At 33.9% G+C, this 17,830-nt stretch overlaps 1 protein-coding gene across 2 annotated transcripts in view; it reads right to left on the bottom strand.

Annotated features, from left to right (window-relative positions):
• The window catches only part of LOC106460307 (synaptotagmin-1-like), a 48,769-nt gene that overhangs the window by 28,256 nt on the left and 2,683 nt on the right, over positions 1-17,830 (bottom strand). The gene's annotated exons all lie outside the window — the stretch shown is intronic.

Here is a 17,830-nt window from a genome sequence, read left to right as displayed (position 1 = left end):
AACTAATACGAACAGTTCTATCTTAAATTTATTGTACTACATCTATAATACTGTTTGTTTGTGATGGATTTCGCGCAAAGCTACACGAGAGCTATCTGCGCTAGCAGTCCCTAATTTAGCAGTGAATGACTAGTGGGAAAGCAGCTAGTCATCACCACCCACCGCCAACTCTTGGGCTACATTTTTACCAACGAATAGTGGGATTGATCGTCACATTATAACGCCCACACGGGTGAAAGGGCGAGCATGTTTGGCGGGATTGGGATTCGAACCCGCGACCCTCAGATTGAGAGTCGAGCGCCCTAGCCACCTGGCCATGCCAGGCCTGTAGTATATCAACAGCTAAATAGACGTCACGAGCTTAAAAAAACGGGTACTTAAGGTTATAAGTGTTGTGTATTACACATACAATATCAATTTCTTTTAAACACAATACACAAAACCCTTACACTGTAGTAATTAATGTAAGGAAAACTTCATGTATTCTAATTATCGCATATCATGTTTAGGCCTACTTTTTAATTTCAATTACTTTCACGCTCCTCAATAAGCTATTTAAAATTAGCCACGGTTACACTTTGTAAACGTAATTTTACTTTTGTCCTGGACATCGAGTGTGTAATATACATAAAACATACTCCCAATAACTGGGCACCAAGAGCGTAACATACAAAAACATAAATTTGTAATAAAAATTAATTAAATCTTAAAAAGTGTTCAAATGGTAGAGAGATTACTCCTGAAGCACTTGATAAAAATAGAGCACTTATTATATCGAATCCCCAATAAAGGTTCTAACTATTCAGTGGCATTTTAAGCACGTGGTAAGTATTGCAGTAACCGGAAACTAACAGGCCAAGATTGAACAAATTCCAGGGATGACATATAATTAAGGGGTGATATAAACATTCAAGTTATGTGGAGGTTGAACAGTGAAAATATGGTGGTGGTCGCCCTGATCCGCCATGTGTACGAATTTAATATTTTTTTGGAAAAATAATTAATTATTTGGATAAAAGGGCCTTGCAGATTATCTACGTTTACTTATTAACTTTCGCAACAATGTCAAATAAGTGCTTGCATTTTTTTCAAACACTGTAGTGCTGATGGAATTGAGTTTTTTGTTGTTCTTTGGAAAGATACAAAATGGGCCCGGCATGGCCAGGTGGTTAGGGCACTCGACTCGCAAACTGCGGGTCGCGGGTTCGAATCCCCGTCACACCAAACATGCTCGCCCTTTCAGCCATGGGGGCGTTATAATGTGACGGTCAATCCCACTATTCGTTGGTAAAAGAGTAGCCCAAGAGTTGGCGGTGGGTGGTGATGACTAGCTGCCTTCCCTCTAGTCTTACACTGCTAAATTAGGGACGGCTAGCGCAGATAGCCCTCGTGTAGCTTTGCGCGAAATTCAAAACAAACAAACAAAACAATTTAATGCTATAAAAATGCAGTAGACATTTTTCCTGATTGCAACAATTGTTCACGAATGAAGCTGATGGTCCTGATTAATTAGTCCAATCCTCTTGCTAATTTTCGTCAATATATTACCTAAAGTAACAACATTTGCAGCGAAGTGACAGAAGTATCACGTAAGTCTGATTAACAGACTACACAACTTACAATTTTCAGATGTCTTCATACTTTTTTTTTGTATTTCATTTTATCTCATTCGCTTTACTTGAGAGAAAAACAACAACAGCAACTCCAGTATTGTTGTTCGCATTTCAGTTTATTCTTATTGGAGACTGAGTATCTCTGACGTTTCGTCAAAACTGAATTGTTAAGCCCATTCCTAAACATGTAGTGGGTTATGGCATGGTGAAACAAAATGTGATGTTTACTTGAAAGATGACATCATGATCCTTATTTTTAAAGGTGCTCGAACAATAAAGCAGAAATGTAATTTCTTGGTATATCATCAGCATCAACACATTTAGATATTTATTAAAAATGGCTGGCGACGATCATTCCTTAACTGGAAAAGCATGGCAGCCCTCATGTCATTGTCGTATCGGTACTACGATAACTTAAGCGTCTGTTAAAGACCTAATTGTGGTGATTAAACATTCATGAACACAGAAAATTCGTATTCACTGTAAGCGCAACATCCACTAGTTTCTTGCTTGGTGACCTACAGTATGGATTGTTTGTTAAGTTTAAAGCATACCTATACCATGGGTCAGCTGTCGGGGTATCGAACCCTAGATTTTAGCGTTGTAAGTCCGTAAAATTGCTCTTGACTCATGATAGGACCACACGACGGAAGATACATGAAGCTACTTAATTCACGCATGCGCAGTGCAACAGCAAATAGGTCTATTTCTGTTGAGCCTAATTAAGAGATTAGAATAGAAAGTAGATGGTGTAGAATGTAGACTATATATCAGATGCATTTTACAAAGGTTATTTCAACCTTTCTGCTTCCATTTTCTGAATTAAAATTACTTTTGTTTTTATTTCGCCATTTTGAGCCTAAGCAATCTAGTTGAAACGTTTCGGTTTTCTTTCTGTGAAACTAATAAAATTAATTTAATCTCAGATATTAGAAAAGTTAAAACTCCCATAAAAAATAAAATGTCAAGCTCTGTATAGTAACTTAATCCTAAAGGCAATGACGTCAATCATTATTTTGTCGTGATAAACTATAATTTGTTTTATTTAGAAGTTCAGTACATCCCTCAGTAATGTTCTTCTGCATTTATAATTAAGTAATTTTCTAAAAAGAGACGAAACATTTTCTAAGAATTATAATGTTGCTTAAAACGATATAACATTTGTGTAAAATAGATATTGACGGTTACAGAGTATATATTTTTTTCCAAATTTAAAACGGTTCAAAATGTCAGCTATCAGAAAATTAAGGAGAAATTCAAGATCCCACTAATATACTTTGGAAACAAATTATATTATTTTTATAGCCTGCACGTAACATTCTCTATTTAAAATATTGTATAGAAAAATAGAGATTTAGAAGCGAAACCAAAACCTGGGTAGTTAATTTTTACGTATGCTGAGTATTTCAGGACAAGTTTTTCTGTCTTATAAAGAATTTTAACTTTTAAGTAACTTTATATTTAGGTCCATATAAAACCCCTATCTGCTTTTTAATATGCTTATTCTAAATTATTTTCAGGTCCATTACTTTTTTGATTAGTTGGCCCTAACAACATTTGAGTCAAACTAAAAATGTAAACAAATATATCATCAATGTGACAATTAATCCCACTAATTATTGCCCGGGTCCTCTATTTGTTTTACAACGAAAAAGTACGATTTGACATATGATACAATATGCAGCCCGTGGTGGGCAGAGCACAGATAGCCCATTGCGTAGCTTTGTGCTTAAACTACAAGCAAACAAAGAAAAAAAACAACAACAAACAATATGCAGTTTCCGGTAGTGAACGACAAAAAAAAAACAAAAAACAAGTCGCTAAGTTAAAGGTTAAATATGTTACTTTTATTTATTTTAAATTTAGCTATATATATATATCCATAATGAGTATAATACTGAGTGGTGAGAAAAAAAAGAAAGCATCTTCTGTACGTAATGTACAGTGTTAGTTGTATCAAATTAAACTGTGTTACTAGAACTAGAAACCCCCCATCTTGCTTAAATGATAAAAGTGAAGTGTGATAGAATGAACGTGGTAATACTACATAGATTTGGTGACTGTGTAAAAAATATTGTAACTATTAAATTACCGATTTGGTATAGATAAAATGGACCAAACTCCGATAGAGGAAATCACTCATTTTCTGTACAAAATATGTAACAAATCCCTATTGATATTAGAAGGATTAAAGACAGTATTGATGGTATTTTTGCTTAATTTTTATGGCTTATGTTATTAGAGACTCCATAACTAATACAGTCATGAACCCACAAGCAATTTGGTGTAAAATCAAATAATATACGAATTTAAAAAAATGGATAAAATATGGACCCCATTTGTAATTTTAGCACGAAAAGAATAATGCCTAATAAGTCGCTCCCCAGTGGCATAGTGGTATGTCTGAGGACTTACAACGCTAGAAACCGGGTTTCGATACCCGTGGAGGGCAGAGCACAGATAGCCCATTGCGTAGCTTTGTGCTTAATTCCAAACAAATCCTAATAAGTCATAAAATTAATCATCGAGTTTTATTGGCAAATAGTATCAAAAGTTCAAATAGTTTTGCAAGCTCAAACGTAGACTTGTGGCCCTAAAATATACTTCGAAATATCGAATCCCTGTTTTTTGAAAGCACCCGAATTCATCTTCCCTAATTAAATATTATAATGATACATCTATATACATAAGCACGCAAATCTCTATATTTAGTGAAAAGCTAGAGTACATTAACTTAATAACCTTCAAACAGCTGGATTTCTGGTTGATGCTATACAGCTGATATTGTATTACTGTATTAGGTAGTTTTAGTATCACTGCAATTTTATAATTAGTTTACTTAATCACACAGTTCATTCCAGTACTGAATTCAAGGATTTTACTTTTATCGTTTCCTTGTCGCTCATTGGATGCACATCTAGAACTAACAATGCAGAACATAAATTAACTAGTTAGAAAGAGATACACGGTCCTAAATGGCCATGTTAATATCAATTACCATCTTCTTTAAAAGTATTTTTCATGTCTAGAAGTACATCATGTTCAAGTAATTTTGGATAAGAAAATCAGCAAGTCACGTGGCAACCACAGACGGTATAATGTCGCGATGGAACAGCGTGTGTCAGAAATACCTTTTGATAATGTTTGGCATTGGGTATGTAGTGTGATCCTATCGAAAACTTACAGTTTTGTGAAGGGTATCTAACAGCTCTTTCCGACACAAAGTATTCAATGACTCAGATCATAAAAATTTGTTGAGATCAGTGATTTAAAATTTCAAGACGGGGATATTCCTTGTACTTAAGAAAAATGGATCAACTTGGGAAGCCAGGGCCATCTAGAAAAAAGCCCGCAGGTTACAGGCGAGTAGCCACAAACTCAAAGAACAGAGGTAAAATCCGTCTAAGTACTCCAGGCAACAGTATGCAACATAAGGAAGACGGACGCTGTTTGGAAACAAGGATAACAGGGCATAGTTTTGCTAAGATAAGGCTTTCAGTATAACCCCCGTACTATCGTCGCATTGCTTCAAGCAGCTTCATGGAGAATGAAAAGGATATACATTCTATTCCACACGAAGACATATTGGTCAAGTAGCCGGACACAGTACCTATGAATTTCTGTGCGATTCGACTGTTGAAACTGGCGCTGGGAAACCACCGTCCTCGTATACTAGATGGATTTTGGAAAATAACAGGAAGGAAACTATGATGCAGGGCTATTTTTAAGGGTACGGTCGTTAGACAGAGCATGAACGGACGTGGCGTCATGGATGTAACGACGTTGTGAGGATCTCAAACTATTTTACTATATATTGTACTTTACCTCTTTATAACAACAAGTCAAGCGATAATATACAGCGACTCAGAGTACTATGTTGTTGAAAAATAAAGATCGTTACCAACTGATTTAGTAGACCTGAACTACACAAAACGTTTCATACCAGTTGCAATAATTATCTTTCATCTCAAGCAGCGAACTATATAAACTTTGCTTCTGTTTACGAACAAGTAAGCCCTCTTTAATACAGAGATTCTGTTCCTAATTAGTCTTAGTTGCGATCTTCAGATAAAAATGGATGAAAGCGTCACAGTCATCTAAAGTGTGCTGTAATACACAATTCAGTGACTTTAAGTGTCACAGTCATCTAAAGTGTGCTGTAATACACTATTCAGTGACTTTAAGATTTTTTCGCACGTCTCTTGGTGGTTCTGGTAATATCAAAAGGACAGGAAAATCGATAGATCACACGTGTCTTTAATGGTGATATTCTATCTTTATATATATATAATACTTTTGCTTTGTTTCGAAGCACAAAGCTACACAATGGGCTCTCTGTGCTTTGCACACCATGGGTATCAAAACCCGATTTTTAAAGATAAAAGCCTCCAGACTTATCGCTGAGCCACGAGGGGAGGCAATAATTATGTAGACGATATTCTGCTTTAAAAATACCTGTGTATAAGATCTAGGAAGGAGTGTACGTATTTGTTATTTGTTAAGGTAAAACTAATATATATATATATATATATGATGAATACGTGAAAAAAAAATCATACAATAGTCGATTATGAAGTTTTACTTATCTAATCACAAAGCAAATATCAGAAACACCAGTCCTACTTAAGAATTTCGTGATGTTGTCTGGTTCTTCGTACAGGAACTTATAAGTGCTTGAGATTTTATACGCACGATGAATTAATATCTTAATAAAGTTTTCATTCAACAACACTAAGTAGCATAAGCCAATAAATGTGTTATTAAGGTAAACGTCACATTTTAAGCTACACATTATGGGCCAATGAACATAAAAAAGGAACTTTATAATCTTGGTGATGTTCTACAGTGAAATGAATACCAATACTATTATGTTTACTATTTAGGTACTTCAGGACCCAATGAACATAATCGTATAATTAATGATGGTAAAAGTGTTATCTATATACCTTCTACATTATAGCAATTTAAAAAACAAAGACACTTTCAACCACCGGTTTTCATTACAAGAAATAAAAATGTTGACTAAAGCCACACCATCAGTCTGGTCATAAAGATTACTATTGAACAAAAAATTTGATTTTTTTTTTGTATTCAAAATTCATTAATTATGAAAACATAAATTGTGAAACATGAAATTTATTTAAACTGTTGTAAACTTCATTGTTTCTTACAATAGAATATTAGTTAAAATTATACCTATACATAGACACGATATAAGGTTTAGTATCAAAAGTGAACTTTTGATTTCATTACATAATTCAGACAATAGGACGGATTCACCAAGAGATGGTTGCAGGTGTGACAGAAAATGTAAGGTTATCAAATAAATCGAGTGTATTGAAATACGCTAATTCAAATTATGTTAATATCAGTAGAGTAGCTAGGGAGAGCCGAGCGGGGCAGCTGTCTTGGGCGCAGCTATTTTAACAGATATTTGAGAGATAAATTTAATTATATGATTTGTGAAAAAAAATCCCAAATATTTTTATTATTACATATTATAATAAACAGGATAAGTTTTGTTTTACGATTATATAAAGTGAGGGAAGGGGCAGTTCGTCAAATTTGCCCTGAGCGCAAAAATACCTAGTTACGCTTCCGGCTAATATTCAAACTAAAGTTTTGGGCGAATAGGAGCTCCATATAAATGAGTATATTTTAGTTATGGCAAAGCTATCAAGGCCTAGCTTTCGTTAATATGTTTGAATTGCCGACCACAGGGAAGGTGACAGACCAATAGCACCCACCGCCAACATTTGGGCTACTCTTTTACCAACGAATAGCTAACTGTCACATTATAACGCCCCCACGGCTGAAAGAGTGAGTATTCGGTGCCGGGTATCGATCTCGTGACTTGCAGATTGTGAGTGATGCTCCCTAATCACTAGGTCGTGTCAGGCTTCTGTAGAAATGAGAGATCACTTATTCATAAGTAGAGGCTGCAACTTAACCATGACAGTTCAGCAAGGGGCAAAGCGTGGCCCAGTAGTTAGCGTGTGCCGGACTGTGGATCTGCGATTTCATGATTCCCACCCCGTTACCGCCAAAAAAAAAAGAAAGAAAAAAAATGCGCACTACATTTTAGGGTCTGGATTGCGTTATAAGAGTGCTGGTAAAATCCCACTATTCGACTGTAGTAGCCCACGAGTTGGTGGTGTCTGGTTGCGACTAGCTGTTTAACCCTTAGTCTATCGCTTCAAAATTAGGAACGGCTAAGGTAGATAGCCCCCGAATAGCTTTATGTGAAGTTTAACAATAGTTCTATATGTTCTTTATGTTATAAACGGAAATCAATGTGTATAATTATGTTTCTATAAGATATCTCTCATGATATTGTTTTAACAAGATTTTGGGACTTGCGTGGATCCATTTGTCTGTTTGTTTGTAATTTGTTTTTCCCAGTTATATATAGAATTGTTTATGAATCAGTTGTGGTTAACTAATAAATAATTGGAAGTTTTCAATCTGAAAGCCATTTTGTGCGCACATGGACTAATCGGCCAGGCCAGAGACCCCTAGGATTGAGATGTAGCCGTCTTTGATTTCGAACTATTGACAAGAGGGATGACAGACAGCCTGCAGGACCCGCCGCCACAAGGGCTTTGTCAGCTCTTTGAACCGAATCAAGGTGTTGACGGACACTGTTTAAACTTGCCCATAGTTGAAAGTGCGGAACGTATTGATCAGCATCCAGTTCCAACTACTGACCTTTTTATTCACAACTTGACATTTGGCTGCGTCAAGATTCCATTCGTAAAGTTATACGTGCAAGTTTACATACAAACGTATGTATGTTCGTATCCAAATTAAGTATTGAAGATTGAGCTTAGAGTGAAGAAGTAAGCTGTCTTAGGAATACAGATGACAACAAACGTTATACTTAACTTATCGTAATTTATTGCTGTTGATGAGCATTTTGCTTTGATCTAAATGTGTGTAATAGAGGTGCTCGTTTACTGAACAGTCTTGTTGTATTGTACTTATTAACCTAAATGCGAGCTCGTTTACTGAACAGTCTTGCTGTATTGTGCTTATTACCTAAATGCGAGTTTACTGAACAGTATTGCTGTACTGGACATATTAACTTAAATGCGTGCTTGATTATTGAACAGTCTTGCTGCACTGGACATATTAACCTAAATGCGTGGTTATGTATTGAACAGTGTTCGTATTTTGTGCAAGATTTCTGTACTGTATTTGATAACCAAATGGAACTAGTTTTTTATACTAGACATGTTAATCTAAACTCATTGAACAAGTTTACTGTTCTATACACATAAACATGGATTATACTTTTGAAGGAATTAAGTCTCAAGCGTGAAATGAAGTTATTCAATTTAGTTACATAATTTAGCTTTTTAATATATGCTACAGCTAGAGTCCTCTGGTGAGTAAAGAGAAAAGTAATTGATACGACCTGATTTTAATTTGTATTCAAGAGTTTTTTTTTTTAATGATTGCATTAATTGGTTAAATGAATGAACTTCTCTGGTGGTTAATAAATGACACGGTGATAAATTGTTGATAAAATTAGTTTATTAATTACAATTATTTACTTGAAGGAATTAACAAGACAAAAAAATACGTTGAGGAGCATTTATGAAATTTGCTTGAAAACATATTTAAAATCTGAGGATTATGTTAAACGACGATGAAGAAGCAAGGGTCAATTCTATTTTTTATTCAATTTTATACAGAAAGTTCTGGGAATATATATTTTTCATCATCATAATTTGAATATTACTAAACCCATACAACCACTTTATGAAACTAGCATTGATTATTGCACACACACATAAAAAAACAATAAAAACAAATGTCGCTAGTCATGCGATTTTTGTACGTAAGTATGTATATAGATGTACATATGTATCTACACTTCAGTATATCGAACTTGTCACTGTAGTGGCAACGAAAGATATCTCAGAATATACAGCAAAACTTTTTTGTATGTCAATATTTTACCGATTAGCCACGATAATCAAAACCTACGTCACGCGGTAGTAAAAATTGTTCAGTTAAGCCTCAAATAAACATAATCGACCAAAGATCCTCTCTGAATGATTTATTTGAGCGTGTAATTTTGCAATTATATTTAGAAAAGCAATGGTTTTTAAGTAACTAAGTTAGTATATTTTAGGCAAAGACACAAGTCTGTGAAGATTATTGGTCTTAAAAGGTAAATATATGCTTAGAAAGAGTAAAAAAAATGCTCAAAACACGGTTTCTGCTTGACTTTATTGGACCATATGAGCATATTTATAGGAAGAGATAGTAGATGACCATAGTTTCGTGAAACGGTTGATTCGTTCAAAGTTGACAATGGGTGAAATCTTATCAAACATCCATATAACACCGTACCACTGCTGAAATTTATATACTTATATGTACATATATATATCTTTCGGTTCTCTTTCTATATTAACAGCATTTTATTTTTTATACAAAAGACTATTATTACGTTTCTATTTCCAGTAAAAGTTATCCGGTCACGTGCACATCAAAGATCCCCTCTTCAAGTTACAGTGAGATATCCATCCGATAATTCAATGCATTGTAATCATTATAAGCTTTTGTTTTATGATATTGCATATTAGTCCTAACTATATAAAATTAGCTGCATAATTCATGGAGCTACAAACAAATATATTTCTGATCTAAGTAGGTAGCTTACTCTAACCAGAATTTATTAATAATTAACAACAAACTTTACAAGCTACTGATTATTTCTATAAGATAAAGAATTTCAATCTAAAAGTTCTGTATCAAAGGTGCATATTGACTTATAAATTAGTTGCCTACGCCCACACTAAATCTCTTGTGTGTGGATAACATTTGGTTTGCTCAAACACATCTTTTGGTTCTTCATTAGTCTGTATGTCATTCTAATGTATTGGTCAATTTACTCGTATATTAATCCGAAGCAGATGAAAATAAAGAACACATTATTCTGCTCTGAGGCTAACAGTTTATAAGATTAACTATTTTTGTTTTTAAACTTTATAGTACCTCAGCTATATTAAACCACCAGTTAAAACTATGTAGCCAATAAATATTTCATAATTCACATTAGATTTGTTTAAAAGTGATATATTTTCTTTAACGTGTTTGTTTGTTATACTGATATTATTTGTCATGCTATCCAACAACACCGCAGTGTAATTATTAAGGATGTTGGGTTTTACTTAATAAATCATTTTCCACGGATGTTTGTACTCATCATGCATGTTACAAAATTTTTTTATCTTTCATCACACACTCAGCCAGTTTTTAATATGAAATACGAATTTCTTCTTTAATCTGCTCTTATTTATGGCGCATTTGAAGCATTTTACGCTATTTTTAAATGCTTCAAGAAATGAGAAATATAATTTTATAAAATTCCATGTATGATATACATACATGCAATATGAAGAATAGTTGGGCATATCTAATGAATGCATACAAGGAGTTACACAACAATGCTTGACTAACAAAGAAAATGTATATGTCAGGTATAAACTAAGATGCATTCCATGTGGTATTGAGAATCAACTGTTTACATTATCTATAGACCGACGCTACAGCAGCAGAGAGAAAGCTATGAGAAATTCATCCAATGAAGTGACAGATCTACTTGCGAGTTGGATGTTTATACTATTTGGAGAATCGTAAGAATACTAAAGAAATCTGTATAAAAACCCATGTTTTTGGATATAAGTCAGTCTCATTACTCGTAATTACATTATTCGTAATAGGAAGCCGTTGGTCCTGCTACCAGTTTGTCAAATGAAACCTTTATAATCTCCTGGCTTGTATGAAGAAGCCAAACAACCTGTTTCTGGTTGAAGAAAAACCGATGCTGCCTGATCCAACTACCCACTATGTCCAAGCCCATAACACCGTTGAAGATGTCTAACATTTCACACTCAAGCTCCGTGTAAGTAACTATTGCTATCTCTCTCAGAGTCGAATAATGTAGTTAGAAATTGTTTGTTTGTTTTTGAATTTCGCGCAAAGCTACACGAGGGCTATCTGCGCTAGCCGTCCCTAATTTAGCTAGAGGGAAGGCAGCTAGTCATCACCACCCACCGTCAACCCTTGGGCTACTCTTTTACATTATAACACCCTCACAGCTGAAAGGGCGAGAATGTTTGATGAGACGGGGATTCGAACCCGCGAACCTCAGATTGCGAGTAGAGCGCCTTATCCACCTGGCCATGCCGGGCCGTTAGAAATTGAATGTACAGTATTTAATATTAAAGAATTAACGAAAGCTACTCCTGAGCAGTTTTCAGTCAATGTGTTACTGATAACACATTAACTTACTGATAGTATTAAGTAAGTTAATGGATATTATAGAAAGTTTAACTGAAGTACCATTATCTGCTCAGATTGAATAATTTAGTACTTTTCATAGTGAAACTTTTCAAGATACTTTCGGTAATCTGGATGTATCAAGTATCTTAATATATTGCATTAAAGTGCTGTTCGTGTTTTGAATTTCAGTTCCCGAGTCGGTTCTATATTCTAACTGCAAACCTGGATTTTAAATAAACATATTGTTAAGTGGATCAAGTCGAACTCCAAACGAATAGCCTACACGGCGGTTCACGTTTTACATTTATTAGACGGAGATTGTCCCCCAGTGGAACGGCGGTAAGTTTACAGACTTCCAACGGTAAAATCTGGGATTCCCAAAGATGGACACAACAGATAGCCCACTGTGGCTTTGTTTTAAATAAAAACAAACAAACGGACGGAGAGAAAATTGAAAGACATCGTAATATTCATTAATACTTTTTTAAATCCTGCTTTACATATTATTAATATATAGCTTTTTACGTTTTTATATTCACTATGTCTCTATTTCATCTAGTACACTTGCAACGTACCATGAGATTAATGTTTCAACTTTTAAGAACAACATAAATCGGAACTGAATTAAAAAAGTAATATATTTTCACTCATGAAAGACGTAGTCGTTAAAATTTCAATTTCGAGTGGTGAAAGCTTGTTTCCAGCGTGTGAAAAGTGAAAACACAAAATTTAAGTGTATTGATTTAAACCAAGAGATATGTTGTATCCGCTCTGAAGAACGTCGTCATGGTTACAGATCGGCATGTGTGACGTCTTTTAGAAAGCTCTGTAATATTGTACATAAAATACAGGAATACAAGTTTTGAAGATGAAAACGAAAAATACACCAGATTCAAAGTACAAGTGTATGGCGGTTTTATACGTAAGTAGGTTTGCTTGAGAGCATATTTTATTAAATGGCATTAGAGGTTAAGAGAATACAGAGTAAAAAATCGAAAGTTCGTTTTCTAACGGTTTGTGTCACAGTTAAAATAACTGTTAATTCTCCCTTTCCTAACTAGTATGGAATATATTTGTAGTAAGGTATATCCAGGTAATTTTTGTAATTTGTGTCTGCTTGTAGTTAAGAGATTCTTGTTAACAGAATGTCGAGAATATGTACTAATATTTTTGATTAGGTAAAAGTTGTATGCGATAACAGCTATCTCTTAGAAAATTGTACAAGTTTGGTTCTGTGCCTGTATCCACTCCCTGGAGCAGGAGAAGCCCATCTCAAGGGGTGATAGAAATACTTCTATAATTTGGTATGTGTTAATGATTTTCTTCCTTGAATGTCGTTTGAAATAGTCGTTGACATAGGTAATCTATGTATTCTGAGATACCGAACTTGGACCCCTTTGTATAACTTGAAAGTGCGGAATAATATTATTTTGTATGTCCTTTTTTATGTAAATGTGAATTATTTCTTCTCTTTCTGTTAATTGCAGACGTTTAGGATATTATTCTCTGGCTCCAGCAGACGGTGAAGCTACAAAAGAAAGTATGAAACCCGCCAGTTTAGTTGTTGAACATAGACACGTTATTGTTAATAAAGATTTGTTTTACTTACTAATTTTTGTTTGCTGGTATTTCTTCTGCTGTTCATGCTCAGTTTATTCTCTATTTGAAATGTCTTGAAACTGCATTTTAGCGGAAACTTTGAGCTATCTGTGGCATTAATATACCTGAATACCACATTTGTTGTGAATTTAATTGTTGATGTCTATGTTTTCTATGTGGTAATTGATTTGATTAAAGCGATAAAACTTGATGTATTATTGATAAAATAAAATCCTCAATGTAATTATTATCATGCATCTACAAATATAGTCTATGCCTTCTTTATACATTATTATCTTTCTGTAATCACGAGGAAAGTTAACATCGGGGTAATGAAAAAATAAAGATGATTGCATATAAAAGCTAAATCTTCAACATTTTTTTTTCACCAAAAATGATTTATTTGTATCATCGAGATTGAGTGTCAACAAACTGCAAAAGCAGAAAAGAAAAAGAATCTAGCCTGTAAGTCACATCTAAGTTCCCGTCATACCAAACATGCTCAATCTTTCATCCGTGGGGGCGTTATAATGTGACGATCAATCCCACTATTCGTTGGTAAAAGAGTAGTCCAAGAGTTGGCGGTGGGTGGTGATGACTAACTGCCTTCCCTTTAGTCTTACATCGCTAAATTAGGGACGGCTAGCGCAGATAGCCCTCGTGTAGCTTTGCGCGAAATTCAAAACAAACCAAACCACATCTAAGTTAAAAAATGAACTTTCTAATTACTTGGGTTATAAAGTATACGAAAACATGATTCAATTTTTCTCAGGAAGTAAAAAAAAATAATATGGAGGAATTAGAGCTAGTAAAATAAAATGAGTCATAACTAGTAGAAGAAAATAAAAAGTAACATGTAACTATGAAAATAAAATAAAGAACACTTTGTAGACCTTATAAAGTAGAAAATAATAATTCGTTTCTAGAATTAAAACAGAAGAAAAACAATACACAAATAGTAGTGCGACCAAAGAGACGTTCTGGAAGTGCCCTGAATTTTTAGATTTTGAAACTATTTTTAGTTCATAAAATATGTGGTGTACAATCTTTATCGTTGATATAAAATGCTGATCGTCATTACCAAGTAAGTTTCAAATACACAATAACGTAGATATACGTTTATTTAAACTGTAAGCAAAGTACAACCGAAATCAGTTTGATAGCCTGAACACTACTTAAGGTTTTGTTCTGTCTATTTTTATATATTTTTGACCTATAATTTTAGTACGGCAGGATTTTCATGTTAAAAACACGGTGTATTGTTTAATCACAATAGTCACATGGAACTAAAAAAAGAACAGATAATAAACTGTATACATTATAAACAGGTCAATAATAATAAAATATAAGAAATATACTGGAATTAACAAAATAATATTACATTAATTCTGCAACTAGTTTAATAACAAACAACAATTAATAAACGTAAGGGTTGTTTGTTTGTGGGTAAGCACAAAACTACACAAAGGGCTATCTTTGCTCTGCCCACCACGGGTATTGAAACTCGGTTTCTAGCGTTGTAAATCCGCAGACATACCGCTGTGCCACTGGAGGCTAAGCATAGGAAAAATTTTCTTGATGGTGGAACATACCACATGTTTCGACAGAACATTGGTCTGTCTTCTCGATGTAACATGTAGTATGTATGTTCCACCATCAAGAAAATTCATCCTTATGCTTATAAATCGTTGTTTGCTCACCTTTTATCATGTTAGCATAATGTGGTTCCTTACTCGAGTATGTACGAAAGTGAAAGATGATAGTAATCTTCTACAATTAAGTACAAATATTTACTAACATCACAAGGTAACTACCACAATATAATAAAAATAATGTGTTAATAAATCAAAAGGTTAACACAATTACTGAAATCGTCAGAATGAATAAACTGTAACTACTTAGTATAATAACATAAAGATAATTATTGTCTGAGTACAAAAGGGAATAAATAAATATTAACAGTATTAGAAAGTATTGAATAAACTAAGAAGGTTATAAAATGTCATATAAGTAGTGCAAAAGCATAAAGAATAGAATATGAGTATAATATTGGGGTAAAGAATGAAATGTAACCCAAACAAAATCACGTATATAGTATAGTACATTTAGCAGACCGGTTTAACTAGGTATTTGAAAACAAAAACTTATAATGATTAGAATGCACTGATTCATCAGTTGGATATCCTCACTGCTATAGGCAGTATCTCAATAATATCTTATAAGGTTCTGTCAGCTTAGGATATTTAGGTTAGTTTCAAAGCTAAAGGTTAAAATGTAAGTAGAATATCAGGGTAAAAATATTAAATGAAAAGTACAAGAAGATAAATGATAAACTTTCGAAAGGATAAACTATTGAAGACACCAAAGGAATCTTAACTAGGGTTAAGAGGTAATAAAACCGTTTACTTCATGAGCTAGTTCATTTATCTTAATCTTAACATTTAATCAGATAAAAGGGTAAAAAGTAGAATTAAAATAGAAAATTTACTTTAAAGACCATGATTTTAGCATTAGAACACAATCTAAGTGTCTGCCTGTCATTCGAAATTGGAGGTCCAATAAAGATGTATAGAAAACACAGTCATAGAGCACAACCACATAATGTTAATGTTACTATTTCAATGTGAATCAGAAGAGCAAGTTTTGAATTAAGAGACGCTTTTTTAGTTAGGTTTAATTAAGAAATTGAATATTTCAGTTTTTCTTAGATGTGAAAAATGATAAGCGGGAAAAGAATACTAGATTCACTTACTGATGAAAAATACTTTTACATTCTACGCTTCTCTAACGTTGTGCCTTGGCGAATTATACTTTATTATATTGGTCTTATTGTTTACCTAATTTTTGAACTTTTGACAAAACGACTTGAAATTCTGTTAGAAGGCTTTTGACCTCTACAGAAAATAAACGAAGAAGTCGAGAGAGGATTCCAAAATGGTGAATCGGATGAGTTTTTGAGGTTTTCAAATCTGAATGAGCCGATTTACTTGAAAATTAATATCAAGATGTAAAATGTCGTTCAATTGTTTTTTGTTTTTTTTTTCAGAAGTTCGCGCAAAGTTGTACTTGGGCTATCAGTGCATAGACTTCCCTAATTTTCAACTCACAGACTAGAGTGAAGGCAGCTAGTCAGCAGTACTCCTCTCTCATATCAAACAGTGGTACTTGACCATTACATTTATAGCGCATTCACAGCTCAAAAATGCAGAAGGTATTTTTTGCAGCAACAACTAGTAAACCATGAATTCTCGGATTTACAACCAGAGCATGTTAACTACTAGGTCATACTTGACTCGAGAACTGGTCGGAACAATAATCCAAGTTTAGATTTTAGTATCTAGTATTTTAATGGTATTTTAACGACGTATGGGCTAAAGGGCTAGGTCAGAGACCCAATGTTTAGGAATAGGCATCCCTAGTTTAGAATTAGAACTGATGACCAAAGGAAGAACAAATAATCATCAGCACTCGTCCCCTAAAAGTGGGATTGACTATCACGTTTATCACTCCACCACAGCCGAAAATGTGGAGCGTTCTTAATGGCATATCACGACTCGACCCTTGGACTTTCCGATCCACTGTCCAGCACAATAACCACTAGGCCTTCTGATATTCCAAATACGTTTTGGAAATTCTCAGAACTGGATCACAGCTTTACATGAAAATTGCAAGGAAATGTTCAAAGTAAGTGTCTAGGTTTAGATAAAAAAAATATCATATTGGAGGATAAAGGGATATTTGGAGGATCTCAGGATTGGCTGCACTGAATTAAATGAAAATTGTCACAGACATATAATCATTCTAAACAAAAACATACTTTCAAAGTTTGGATTTTTTTTATTTCACCCCTTATCGGAAGAGTGGGTTTTGGTAATCTCAAAATTGGTTGCACGGATTTACTTGAAATTTCTCAAGAACATGTAGAAAGTCGTGCGAAATATGCACATTTATGTAGTTGTTGTTTCCAAGAAGTTACTTGACCATAAAATTGAGTATATTGACATAAAAGTTACAATTCCTAAAAGATCGTTTGAAAAAAAAGCATTCTGAGAAAGATATTTGACATATTAAACGTATAATTATTTATTTCTTCAAATATTGTCTTTATTTTTCAGCTAATTAATTCTATGTTCTTTCAAGTAAAGAGACATTCAGTAATAGTTTGAAATATCGTCCAGATTGAGTCATTAATTTCAGGACACAAAATAATGCTATTTACTCCAGGGTATGTAACACGAAAAAAAAACGTATCCAAGAAGTCAGATTCACAAAATACTGAAAACATGAGCAACAATAAACTTCATAACAGAGAATTGCGA

This window comes from Limulus polyphemus, unplaced genomic scaffold (assembly GCF_000517525.1).
Source record: "Limulus polyphemus unplaced genomic scaffold, Limulus_polyphemus-2.1.2 Scaffold746, whole genome shotgun sequence".
NCBI classification, from domain to species: Eukaryota; Metazoa; Arthropoda; class Merostomata; order Xiphosura; family Limulidae; genus Limulus; species Limulus polyphemus.
This window is presented reverse-complemented; position numbering and strand designations above follow the sequence as displayed.